The sequence below is a fragment of the Aethina tumida genome, chromosome 4 (genome assembly GCF_024364675.1).
Source record: "Aethina tumida isolate Nest 87 chromosome 4, icAetTumi1.1, whole genome shotgun sequence".
In the NCBI taxonomy this organism is placed as follows: domain Eukaryota; kingdom Metazoa; phylum Arthropoda; class Insecta; order Coleoptera; family Nitidulidae; genus Aethina; species Aethina tumida.
Window position 1 is genome coordinate 27,006,778 of NC_065438.1, and position 13,853 is coordinate 27,020,630.

Genomic DNA, 13,853 nt, shown 5'->3' on the forward strand with positions numbered 1-13,853 from the left:
ATTCTTTAATAATAATAATAAACAAATATTTTTTGTATACAAATTTATAAAAAGAATAAAGTTTGTAGAGCGTGACAGCGAAAATAAGACATATAGATAGATTTTTATTTTCTATGTACAGTTTGAAGTAAATGATTAAAAATTCAGATGAAAAAACCCCTTCCCTGATGTAATAGTAAATTGGATTTTTGCGATGATTGATTTAAGCACTTATTTTGGTAATAGTAACTGATGTTTTTAATTATGCCTTCCAAATTATTAATATTTTATTTTTGTTTATTTCTTTGATATTATAATTTATTATAATTATAATATTATATTACTGTTCAATTTTTATAAAGTTTTTTAAATATAAATGTATATTATGTTAAATATTATAGTGATTAAGCTTTATGGTTCCTTTTTTAATATTGTGGCCGCCGCTGTATGTTCTAATCCTAACTTTTACGAAATTATATTTTAAAATGCATGAGTAAACCAGAAAGTTTATGTCAAATACTTTCTTGTATAAAAATTGAGAAACTTCACAAGCGCATGCAACTTGCACACCGTTTTTAAAGTTTCTTTACCTTTCGATAAGCTTCTCATATCTCAACTGGAGCTTTTTCATAAAAAAGATTTATACGTAAGTTTCCTCTTGAGCCCTTAAGGGCCCGAGCAGTTTATCACACTATTAAGACACTGAGTGGCAACAGATGTAATTCACATAATTTTATAGCTTAAGTTTTGTTATTTTATTATGGTAATACATACAGGTGCTATCAAAACAGTTTGAGGAGTTTGTGACAGATGAAGTTTGGCGCAAATAATGTTAAAAATTGTTTGTTTAAATACTTTTAAATTAAATAAACTATAAAAATAAGTACTGTACGGTTGTAAATTTGTAATTATATTTTATAATATATTTATTTGATTATAAAAAATGTGTGGATGAACTTTCCGTAACTTTGGATGTAACTGTTTGATTCGCTGGAAGCTCTGGCTTATTAACTTTAATCATTAGTGCGTTGATATTATGAAACAATTCGTTGCAGCATACCGAAAAAACACTAAAAATAATCATAGATTGTTTTTAAGAAGAGGGGAGCTGGCCTTAAAAACTTGTCGAACAAGAATTTGAAAGGGCAAAATTTAAATTTGAAATTAATAGATTTATCCTCAACTGCCACTTGATGGCATGACAATTAACTGTAATTTTAATAAATATAACCCATGCATGTAATCTAATGTTTATTTAGTTAACGACGTATTATTTCTGAGTTACGTCAAAGAGAGAAATTTAATATACGTGAACAGCATAAAGAAGGCCCAATATGTGCCTTCGTGCTGAAAGATGAAAGTAATTGTTAAGGATTCCTTAATAAGGAAATAAATTATTATCAAGTATGCTGGCTATTGGGAAGATAAAATGTTATTAAATATTTTTTTTTGTCTTAATAATTAGTTTGTTAAACTTTGATTGACTCATATATCTGATTCATTACAATTCTTATTAGCTATAGAATATTATTATTCTATTTATAATTTTGTTTCGTTAAATGAAAAAGAAAAAAAAATAATCAAATAAAATAAGAATACCTTTATAGACACACAAGTTTAAATTTCGCGTAAAAATTAAAAAAAAAATCAAAATACATATATTATTTTGTTAACCAGTTTTTAACAATATAACCTAATACTATTGAATGTCCTTATAAATATGCATTTGTGGCAAAAAGTGTGGAATATTTATTTACTTGGTACAAATGTTATTTGGTATTTTCCTTACTCTGTTGCAAATCTGAACAAATAATTTACTGCAAGATTAACCCATTATCACAATGATCATTTACAGGTTTTTACGTTTTTTAAGAAAAAATCAATTTGATTTGGCGAAAAGATTCATAAAAAAATTAACAATAACTCAAAATTTTTAATATGTAATCTTTTAGGCATAGAACCTCTGTAATATGTCGACAGGAATGTGAGAAAACCATAATTCGTCACTATGTTTAACCGCAGGAAATTGGTATTTAAAAAGATATCGTTGTATCTTTGAAACAGCACGCTAAGTAATATTTAAAGTTTTTGCCATATTACATTGCGTTCGACCACTTTCACACAGTTCAACTACTCTTTTCCTAAATTGAGGTGAAAACTAAACGTATTTAAGCATTACTAACTAACCGATTAACAATATTAAGAGTTTAAATACAAATGACTGCAAATAAAATAATATTCCATTCTTTTTCCAAGTAAAAATACATATTCGATAAAAATACCTAAACGAAAAACGATGAGCGGCAAACTAGTATACCAGAGAATAACAAAAACTAGGGAATTTTACCACCATTACAACAAATGCGAAAAATGCCAGGGAATACAAATCTATTTTTTACAAATATTCTATACTTTTTTCCACAACTGTAGATAGAAGTTTCTAAAATAGGTTGTTAAAATTTGACAGCAAATAGAACACATCCAATAAAAAAGAAAAATGAATAACAATTTCGAAGAACATACTTTATTTATATACAATAAAAATCACTTTGTATACTATAAAAATTGTACATTTGTATACTATAAAAATCACTTTATTCAAACTTTAAAAATAATATTATATATTATAATAGCAATATTTTAAAAAAAAGAATATGGTAATTAAAATTAATCAGGAGTACCTTTTTGCTTTGGTAAAGAATATGGAAACTTAAAAAATAGTTTCAAAAAATAAACAGTAGCGTAGAAAATAGAGTGAGAAAAAGAATCTATGCAAACTAATTATGAAAAAAGTTTTATAAATTGAATTGTAGGTATGTATTTTAAGATAACACATGCCAAATTGAAACACAATTGGTCCAAATCTTACTAAATTTTAACAACTATTTTAGAAATATCATTTTTATTATAATTTTTGCGGAAACTGTATAGTTGGGAGAACCGGGAGTGAGTCTCTTAAATGTAAGAAAACAATATTACATACATTTTTTCTTATTAAATATTAATACTCAAGCAAAAAAATCATGGGACACGGTGTGTGTAAAATAACACACTATATCATGTCTACAGACTCTAAAATCTCCAGCGTTAAATCTACGATTTTTTATAAAGTGATTTATATCCCGAATGCCACATACAACACTGAAAGGTCCTCATTTAAAGCTGAGAAAGCATTTTTTTTTTAAGTTAAATGTATTAAATACCATTTTTTATACGTAAGTGAGTAATCAGAAAAATTCTTTTCATTCGCTCCTTACATCCTATTCAAAAATTTTATAGACAGATAAGTATAAATAAAATTTGTGAGCAGATTTTGGATGACTTGAGTGTTTTCAAAACACAGAATAATGGACACTTCTAAAAAAATGTTTGCAATGAGTGGAATACTAAACCGACTTTTATAACAGCAAAATATAAAAAAGAAACATAAAATAAATAAGTCGCTGTGGGTTAAAACACGTACGTTTGTCACCGAACAGCATGTGTAGAAAATGTTGTTTTTTTTTTGTCCAGATATGAAATATGGATGCGAAGTTTTTTTCTCTAAATACAAGGGAAAATAATCCGTTAGTTTATATTTGCCCATAATTCGTGTACCGGCCAAAAGCTGGGACTACCTAAATCAAGGAAAAATCAATTTTACTGTATAGACAGTAAACAATTTATGGGATGAAATGAAATCTAAAATACACCCGGGAATTTTGTTTAATCACTTAGAAAAGTCTACAGATTGACTTAATTGAAGAAACAATAATGTTAATATCTGGCAGTAGATAAAAGGTTTCTTAAAACCAGGGGATCTCAGTGGTCTCAAATAAGTGCCGGAATGTTTTTAAATGAGTTTAGTAAGACGTGACCAACTGTGAGCAGGAAGGAATTAGGTATAGCGTTAAAATTCCAGAACACACTTTGAAATCTGTGGAAAACGTATTTGAGATGCATTGAGGAATCAAAGCGAAATTATAAAAAATAAAAAATATATTGATTTAAAAAAAATGTAATAACCATTAATTGAATTAATAAGCAAATTCTGCTTAATAAAAAGCTTTACTTTTTTTTCAATTTAACCCTTTTATATTGTGATACAAAACCGTATTCTTTTTTAATTTTAATTTCGATTATTTTTCAAAAATATCAAACATTAATTTAAATTAGTTTAGTATAATAATAATTTATTGTGATTTTCTTGAAAATCTATGAATAAAACTAAAAAAGTTTATTAAATTAGTTGATTTTAAAAAATATTCATTTAAAAAATTTTAATGCATTATTTCTGTATCCAAATATTTTAAGTTAAATATTAAGTTTGAATATCATTTAGTTTCTATCAAACAACTTGAAAAACTAAGAAAAAAAATTTAATTAATAAATTTTAAAAATTTTATTTAATTAATTAATTATTTATTAAAAAAAATGAGTCTCAATTAGTTTCTATCAACAAGCATTGAAAAACAGAGAATAAGTCTAAACACTGTATTGACTTATTATTTAAGAGTTTATTAAATTAATTTTCTATCAAAGAATAGGATTTCCAACTCTATTGACTTATTATTTAAAAGTTCATTAATTATGTATCACAATTCAATCTCATTTGGTTTAAATATTATAATTTGAATTTTATATTGTAATACACAATAATATACAGTTTGTTGTATTTAAATACTTTTAAATAAAATATTAAGTTATATTATTAATTAATTAATTTAATAATCATTTTATTGCATTAATTGAATAATTTTATATAAGAATTAAATTTTAATCTTAAATCTAATTTTAAGTTTACACTTTTATATTGTTGTTTGTTATTCAAATACTTTAAATAAAATATTAAGTTTGAATCTCAATTAGTTTGTATCAAGCAACCAATTTCAGGCTTCTATTATAAAGATTTTAATTTAATTATTTTTTTGTATCTAAAGATTTTTAAATAAATTGAAAAAGTAAAAATAATACTAAATATTGAACATTATCATTTAAAAGTTAAATTTATTAATTATGAAAAATATAAGTATAAGACAAATTTAATAATTATATTATTGGATTAATTGGGTAATCTTAAAGTTTCAAATTTTAATCTCAATTAGTTTGCCTTTTAAATATTATAAAAAAAATAATATCATGATTATTCTATACAACTACTTTTAAATAAAATATCAATTTTCAAATGTTCATTTGTAGTTTCTAGTAAAATTTAATAATCATTTTATTGCTTTGGTAAGCAATTTTAGTTTGAAATAATTCAATCACAATTAGTCTACATCAAAAATAATATAATTTGAATTGTATCTTTTTATACTGTAATGTGTGACAATACTCTTTATTTTTTATCCAAATACTTTTAAATAAAATATCAGGTTTCAATCTCAATTAGTTTATATTAAACAAGTTGAAAAACTATGAATAAGACTAAAAATAGAATCGACTTCTCATTTAAAAGCTTTCGACTGATAAATTATTACCGAATCCCTTGAAGTGGAAATTTCATCCGAAATCTATATTTAAAATCTCTCGGGTATTAAAGTCTGGCGATAAGACGTACGTTTTGTTTCACTCTTTAACATATATTTTAATGTTCATCGGCTTCGCCAAATCAGTTTAATAATACAAGATGAGAACAAACATTCCTCATCAATTCAAGTTTTAAGGGTTCTTAGAATAAAAACTTCTGTATTGCAACCCTTAAACAAATTCGTGTGGCTGTTTTAAAAATAACTCGGTTGGGGATATTTACGTAGGTACAAAGACGAGATATATTTACTTTAATACTTCTAAAGGATCTTAAACAGAAATGTCCTTAAGGGTCTTTAAACGATTTCCCAATGTCAACAAACGTTTAACATAACTGTCTAGACTAGATTATTAGCAAAAATATTAGAAATAATTTTCAGGTATTTAAAATTGTTCATTAGATGACACGTTTTTATCGGATTTAACTAATTAACATAATTCTTAATTAAACCAAATTTCAGTGAAGTTTTTCATCACAATTGTAAACATTTAATTGAGCACAGGAGTTTCTGCTTTTTCGGGTCGACAAACGTCAAGCTGACTTGCAGAGATTAGCCGACTGGTTTAAACTGGCAAAGTTTTTCAAAAGTTAACTTTCCCTCGAAGTTCCTTAATATTTGGAAGGAATAAAACAAGTCATGCACCGGGGTCTCCAATAAAAGCCAGCGCTGTGAATGGTTCAGATTTTAAATTTTTACTGTCTTTATTGTATTAAAATTTTTAAAACGAAAACCATAGAATAATAAATTGTAAAAATGAATCGGTAGAGTGCGCATACTTATTTATTTTCCAAGCAATTTAGGCAAGTCTTAAAATTTTCTTGAAAATTGATTAGAATTATCACATAATAACGGGATGTGTACTGTTATAAATACTAATTTAATTAAATTAATTGTTTAATAAAATATTTTAAACACAATATTACTATAAAACTAATTAAATTATATGGAGGCGGATACATAACAACAAAGTGTTATTATTGTATTGATTTGGCTACTGAAACTAATTTTAATAATTGTTCTGTAATTAAATAAATTTTTTGTTTAATTACATATAATATTATCATCTCATTTTGTGTTGTGGTAAACTATTTTACATTTTTTACCCTTAATTATGATAGTTTTATAAATCATCCTAATTAAGTTTGTTATTAAAATGACTAATTTCTGATGATAAGCAGATAATTAATGTTTTGTTCATACTAAATAATACTATGGCAAATTTTAACCATCATTATTTCAATTTAAAATTAATACGTTCATATTGTCACTTATTCATTTGTTATTAATAAATTATTTATAATTTTGTTATAACAATATCATATTCAAATAATGATGATTTAATTTAAATTTAAAATAAAATAAAATATTGTCATTAAAACAAAACAAGAGACTGTAAAATTAATAAAAATGTTGAAAAAAAATCCACTAAAAATATATTGTCCTTTAAAATTTGGTAGTTTTTAAGCTCATTGTACAGAACATGTTAGAGCAGTTGTCAACATTGGCAACGTCTAATGCGCAACCACCTCCCTTTAGTTATGATTTTGTTAGAACATCGTATTCTAATAATGATGGTTTAATTTAATTTTATATGAAATAAAACATTATCATTAAAACAAGACATAAGAATTTAAAATTAATTTAAAGGTCTCTATATCAGGAGATTTAAAGGACCACGATATCCATAACCGCAAGTTTGAAATGTTAAAATAACTTCCACTAAAAATAAATTGGCCTTTAAAATTAATGGTTTTTATGCTCATTTCACGGAATAATAGAGAAATATTTGGTCGACTATTAACAAAATAAATGCCTAATCTGTTAAATGACTTTATATTTGATAAGTTAGTTAATGTTAAGAACGACAAGTTAAAGAAAAATATTTATTAATTATGACGTTGTTTTAAGAATGTTTGAAGTGTTAAAATCAATTTAGCAACAACTTTGCGACAAGTTTAGAAAGGGTTAATTAATATTTTGATAAATTAATAGTATAATTAAGTAAAAAGTTTTTCAAAAGTTAACTTTTTCTTGAAGTTCCTTAATATTTAAGAGGAATAAAACAAGTCGTATTTATAAAAAGGAGGCTTCTAAATTTAATGCATAGAAATTGTTTTCTAAATATAGAAGTAAATTAGAATAATTAATTGGTACAATATGTATTCTTCTCTAAGTTTAGAAAATGCTGAGAAATGTTGACATACAATATGGAAACGTGTATGATGATTGATATAAATATAAATACATTAATACAAATTAATTTAAGTAAGTTTATTAACGAAATGACAGCTCTGATTGACAATAGCGGTAATTAATACTTTATTATACTGCCATTACAGGTTGGTGTAATTTGTATTCAAATGTAGGATTAATTTAAAATTATTCATTTTCCAATTAAATTTTACAATTATTATATTTTCATTAACCTAATTTATGATGATAAGCAGATAATTAATATTTTGCTAATACCAAATAATACTAGTGCAAATTTAATCTTTATTATTTCAATTTGGTATTAACACGTTCATATTGCCACAACGTAATTAAAATTCTCGTTTTAAACTAAAGTGATTTATTATAATATGTATTATTAATATATTAGTTATAATTTTGTTAGAACAATATGACATTTTGATAATGATGGTTTAATTTAAATTTCATATAAATTAAACATTATTATTAAAACAAAATACAAAATTGTTATATTAATTTAGAAATTACCCTTTACTTTAAAGGTCCACTAAGCTTAGCTCATTCAACAGAACAATATAGAAATATTTGGATCTCGACCACTTAAAATGTGAGTTAACCTGCATGACAAGTTAAAGCAAAGTATTCTGCCTCAATTTTTTTAAAATAACATTTCTATTTATGATTTTAATTTTTAATTATAAACGTTTTAAGTATTAAAATCAATTTAGCAATAGACCTCATGACAATTTTATAAATTTTATATTATGATCAATTAAAAGTACCATGAAGTAAAAAGTTTCGGGAAGTTAATTTTCTCTTCCTTAATATTTGAAAAGAATAATACAAGTCATGCATTGGACTTTCCAATAAAAGCAAGCTCTTACCAATTGTAGATCTTTTAAATTTCTATTGTTTTCAATGTTTTAGGTAAAAAACTTTAAATATACTGTAGAAATGAATTGTTTTCTAGATGCTTATACAGTTGACAATAAATTAGCAGGATACACATTTTTGAAAATAATGGGAAATATTATCACACAATATAAAGACTGATTTGGAGTGATTATAAATTGAAGTGATTACATAACACTAAAGTGTTATTATAAATTAATTTGGGTACTGAAAATAATATTAATTACTGTTCTGTAATTCAATGATTTTTTTGTTAAATTTTATATAATATTTTGTTGTAATTTTATATAAATTATATTAAATAAGATTATTATTTTATTCTATTTTTATAATGGTAAGCAGACAATTAACATTTTGTTAATACCAAATATTACTAATAATTAACCTTTATTAATACAATTTGTAATTTAGATGTTCATATAATTCATGTAATTTAAATGATTTATTATTTATTAATAAATTAAACAATATGATATTGTAATAACGATGATTGTTTAAATTAAATTTGGTATAAATAAAACATTATCGTTAAAATAAAAAACAAGATTTTAATATTAATTTAAAAATCTCTTTAAACAGAAGGTTTAAAGGACCGCCAAATCCATAACCGCAACTCTGAAATGTTGAAATAACTTCGACTAAAAATAAATTAGACTTTAAAATTTGATGGTTTTTATGCTCATTCCACAGAACAATATAGAAATTTTTGGGTCTCGATTATTTGCTTATAAAATGAAACCTTAATCTGCTTAATGACTTTATGTTTGGTATAAGTTAAAAAAAACAAGTTGAGGATAATAAAGTTTAAAATAAAACAAGTCAAAATTGTTATTCTTAAAGTCATATCTGTTTACGAATTTATTTAAATAAATATATTATTTATACATAACGTTGGTGTTAAAATTAATTAAAAACAGACTTCACTGTAACTTTACAAAGAGTTAATTGATATTTTGTTGAATTAAAAGTACAATCAAGTAAAAAAAGCATAAAAAATGTTCCAAATACAATTTAATTTAACTCGCACAAAAAAGTCTTTGTGAAATGACAGAATAATTAACTTAACTAATCTAAAACAAAGCATAGGTGCAATTTCTTGCCGAAAGTTCTAAATCCATCAAAAGTTTTAATTATTCCCAAGCAATTTGATATGACTAAAACTAAAAGATAATTCGTGAAAATTTGCTGCTTGAAATTGGCGGGTATTTTATTATTACATATTTAGCCTTTGGCTGATTGCCTAGACATTTTACAGACTCGAACAATTAGTTTTAAGGCATCAACAGTTCGGTAAACGTAATATCAGCCACAAAGTTGAATTAATCCTAAAGGTTTTAACAAATATTTTAACTTCTGATTTAGATTGGATGATAATTAAGCCAATTATCTCTTTATCATGCTGTCAGAAAGAAATATCAATATTAACATTTCTGTAAAAAAGCAAACTCTAAATTTAATGAAGAGGGCGTTGCTTAATGCTTTTAAATTCTATACTTCTGTAATTATATTTGGGAGTTATGAGATTTTGAAAAGAAATAAATTGAATAATACAAAATAATTTATAAACATTTTTTAATAATTTGATATTTAAGTTGTTTTACTTTTGTATCTTATGTGTTTTATCGGATATTTTAGCTTCTCATTTAAACTAGAGTTTAATTAAACCAATTATCTCGTTATTATTCTGTCAGAAAGAAACATCAATATTGAAATATCTACAAAAAACAACTCAATATTTAATAAAGAGGGTGTTCATAATGCTTTTAATATCTACAATTATTTGTGTTTGAGAGTAATGACATTTTAAAAGAAATAAATTGAGTAATAGATATTTTTTAATATAATACAAATATTTTAGCTTTTGATTTAGACTGGATTTTAATTAAACCAATTACCTCTTATTTATAATGTGAAAGAAAAACATCAATATTGATATTTTTGTAAAAAACAACTCTATATTTAATTTCAGTGTTTTGGTTAATATTCCTACATTTTTTTAATAGCTAATATAATGAATTAATTACTATATTACTATAACAATTAGTAAAACTAAGAGAAACTCATGAGGCATTTAAAAAAATTATTTTATAAATATCCTTTATAATTTGATGTTTAAATTGTTTGACCATGTTTTATTTATTTATTTTTTTAAACTTAATATAAATTTTTAAATAACCAAAATTATTGATAAATTCATTTTAATATTGAAAAAATTAATTAATTTGAATTATATTATTCATTCAATTTTTTTACACAATTTGATATTTAAATCGTTTTACTTTTTATCTTTTGTGTTAAATTATTAATTGCTTTATGCTTTTAAAATCTAAATTTAAATAGTATATTACTTATCTCAATCTATCAAATCACATACATATAAATATTTTTCTGAATTAAGTTGGGCGTAAATGTAGCAACTTTAATTTTAAAAGGAATTTTTAATGGATACATCTGTGTTATTTAATTTAACATTGACAATGTGTAAATATCCTTTTTGTTTTATAATTTTAGTCCATATCCGTGGCAGAGATTCCATCATATTCCGAATATACGACGAGTGTGCACACACATTTATTAAGAGCATCATTTCTACAACAAAATCGAATTATTTTATAAAAATTGTTATAATTTAAAGTTTAATTTATTAGTATATATAAGTTTTTAATAAACCAAAAATAATTTTGGTAATTATTTATAAAAATAAGGTCATTCTATAGCAACTGACTAAAATAGATTCATTTAAAAAAATAGAACTATATATGTTTCACATAATTCACACACGCAACACTTAAGTTTATTTTTTTTAGCTTTGTACTGTTATATTGTAACTTCTGATTTATATTACATTTTAATTAAGCCAATTATTTCTGTAAATATACAACTCTATATTTGATAAAATTGATATTTACATATATTTTAAATAAATTAAAACAATAATTTATTTTATAAATGTTGAATGTATTTATTTTAATTTATATACACTGAAAAAATTAAAATGGTGTTCTATATTTTAGTTAAGATACTGTGTATTATTATTTGTGGTACCCTTTAAAAGAGATTACATTCGGATGCACTTGAAATATTGTTTTTGAGAATATTATAGTAAAATTGAATATCGAATTTATTTGAAATAATTACAACATATAAAGTGAAATAGTAGAATGAAATTGTAAATATTACCCTTCTAATAACTTCAATATTTAACACCTCAGTGGTTTAACCTATAGTTAGTTTAACGAGTAGAATTATAGTGATACTTTATCTAGTGTCTTCGTGGTACGTTTAGTCTGGCCGAAACCCGAAAACTTAATCATTTTTTCTGCGAGGAACAGGACGGTTCATTGTCTCTTCCCTTTCAGCTAAGCTTTGTGCAGGTATTTTATGGATCATTAAGCCCATATAAAATATGATGGCTGGGTGCTTCAATATTGGTTGGAGACCTGCAAGAGCGCCTGTGTCCCGTTACGGCGGACATTATCATTATTGCCGCTCTAGTTTATGTGATTTATAGCGTTCCGAAGCTGCGTGGTGTGTCGCTGAAATGAAAAACAAATTTTTATTTAGCGTTCATTTTACTCTGATTTATTTAAGTGATATTTACCCTTAAATAGGGTCGGACCCAGACGACGAGAAAAAAACACCCTACTGGTGAATTACGTTCTGCAGCCAGGCCTAGGAACTTTGAGGTTAATGAATTTTACGAAAAAGACACAATTTAAATTTGAACCCCCAAAATTTATGGATTCAGTTTTGATATTATTCAGTACCTTAATTTATATTTAGAACACGCACAGAATAGGATATTCGTGCAACTTCAAAATAGTTCAATTAAAATTATATGTTTTGTTAAAATATTTGAACAAAAAAAACTATTAGTCATATTAAAATATGGAGAATAGATAGATTTACAGGTTCCTCATTAAATATTTATTTATAATAAGATCAGTTGGGTTCTTTCAAGTAGCTATCCACTGCAGATTTCTCATCCTCATTATTAGTAAATTTTTGACGATCGTGTCACTATTTTCAAGTTTGGTAAAAGAAAATAATTTGGTGGAGGGATTAAATTTGGAAAATATGGCACATAAGTAAACTTATTGATTTTGTCCATCATAATAAAAACTGTATGAAATGGTACTTTGTTTTGATAAAACAAAACTACTAAAAAACTAATATCATGAACTTCTGTGAAGATGGAATTATCTTTATCTTCTTTAGAGCCAATTCTTTCCTATCAACCTATTATATTAACTGTTGCTTTGTCTTAGGTGTGATTTTATGAATCTATGTTTCATTCCTAGATATGAAACGATGTTAAGTCAGTCATATAAAATATATGAGAAAGTTTATAGATTTTGTTCATCGCAATAACTGGTGCAACTGGTTTGTTTAAGGTGTAAAGTTGTGGAATCATTTGTCGTAAAGTTAAATTTGGTAAATATGGTATATGAGGAAACTTCAAATTCATTAAGAATGTCATCAGCAGTGATGCGTCCGACAAATAGTAAATAAGATGGCATCTAAAAACTTGAATTTTCACTTTAAATTTTAACTTGTTGGATTGTTCTCGTATTTATAGGCTTCTCAATCAGCGAGAAATAATCATGGTTATAAGTCAACGTTGAATTTGGCAAATATGGTACAGGAGGAAGCTCATTCAACACTTCATTCATATTCCAAAAAACTAACGTTATGATGTTTGCCTTCTTTGGTGCCAGTCTTACCCAGTCAATATATTACTTTGAGTGTAGGTTTGTTTAAGGTGTGAACTTATGGAACCATTTATGGTTGTAAATGAAAGTTAAATCTGGAAATTCACTGAGTACGTCATCACTGGTGATATGACAGACAAATACTAAACACTGTGGCGTCTAAAAACTTGAGACTTAAACACAACACATTGTGTACTTTTAACGGTCAAATGAAAGATATGCTCAATATAACTTCATAAATACGCCCTTATTTGGTGGAGGCTTAATTATGGCGTGGGGTGGCATTTCTTTAACATCACATACCGACTTGGTGGTGATCAATAACGGGAATTTTAATACTGAGCGTTACATTTTCTATATTATTCTAATAAAATATATTTTCAAATTTTTTACAAATGCAGGATAATGCATGATCAGATAGTCCATGTTGTCCGAAATCATCTTAGATTAATGCTATGTCCTGACTGTGTCCTAGCCAGCTCGCGGTCCAGACCTTAACTTTACAGAACATATGTACGACATTCTTGGGAGACGTTTAAGGGACAAT

At 24.9% G+C, this 13,853-nt stretch overlaps 1 protein-coding gene across 1 annotated transcript in view; it reads right to left on the reverse strand.

Moving 5' to 3' along the window:
* Window positions 1–13,853, reverse strand: part of LOC109596415 (trissin receptor-like) — a 165,957-nt gene that overhangs the window by 96,114 nt on the left and 55,990 nt on the right. The window lies entirely within an intron of this gene.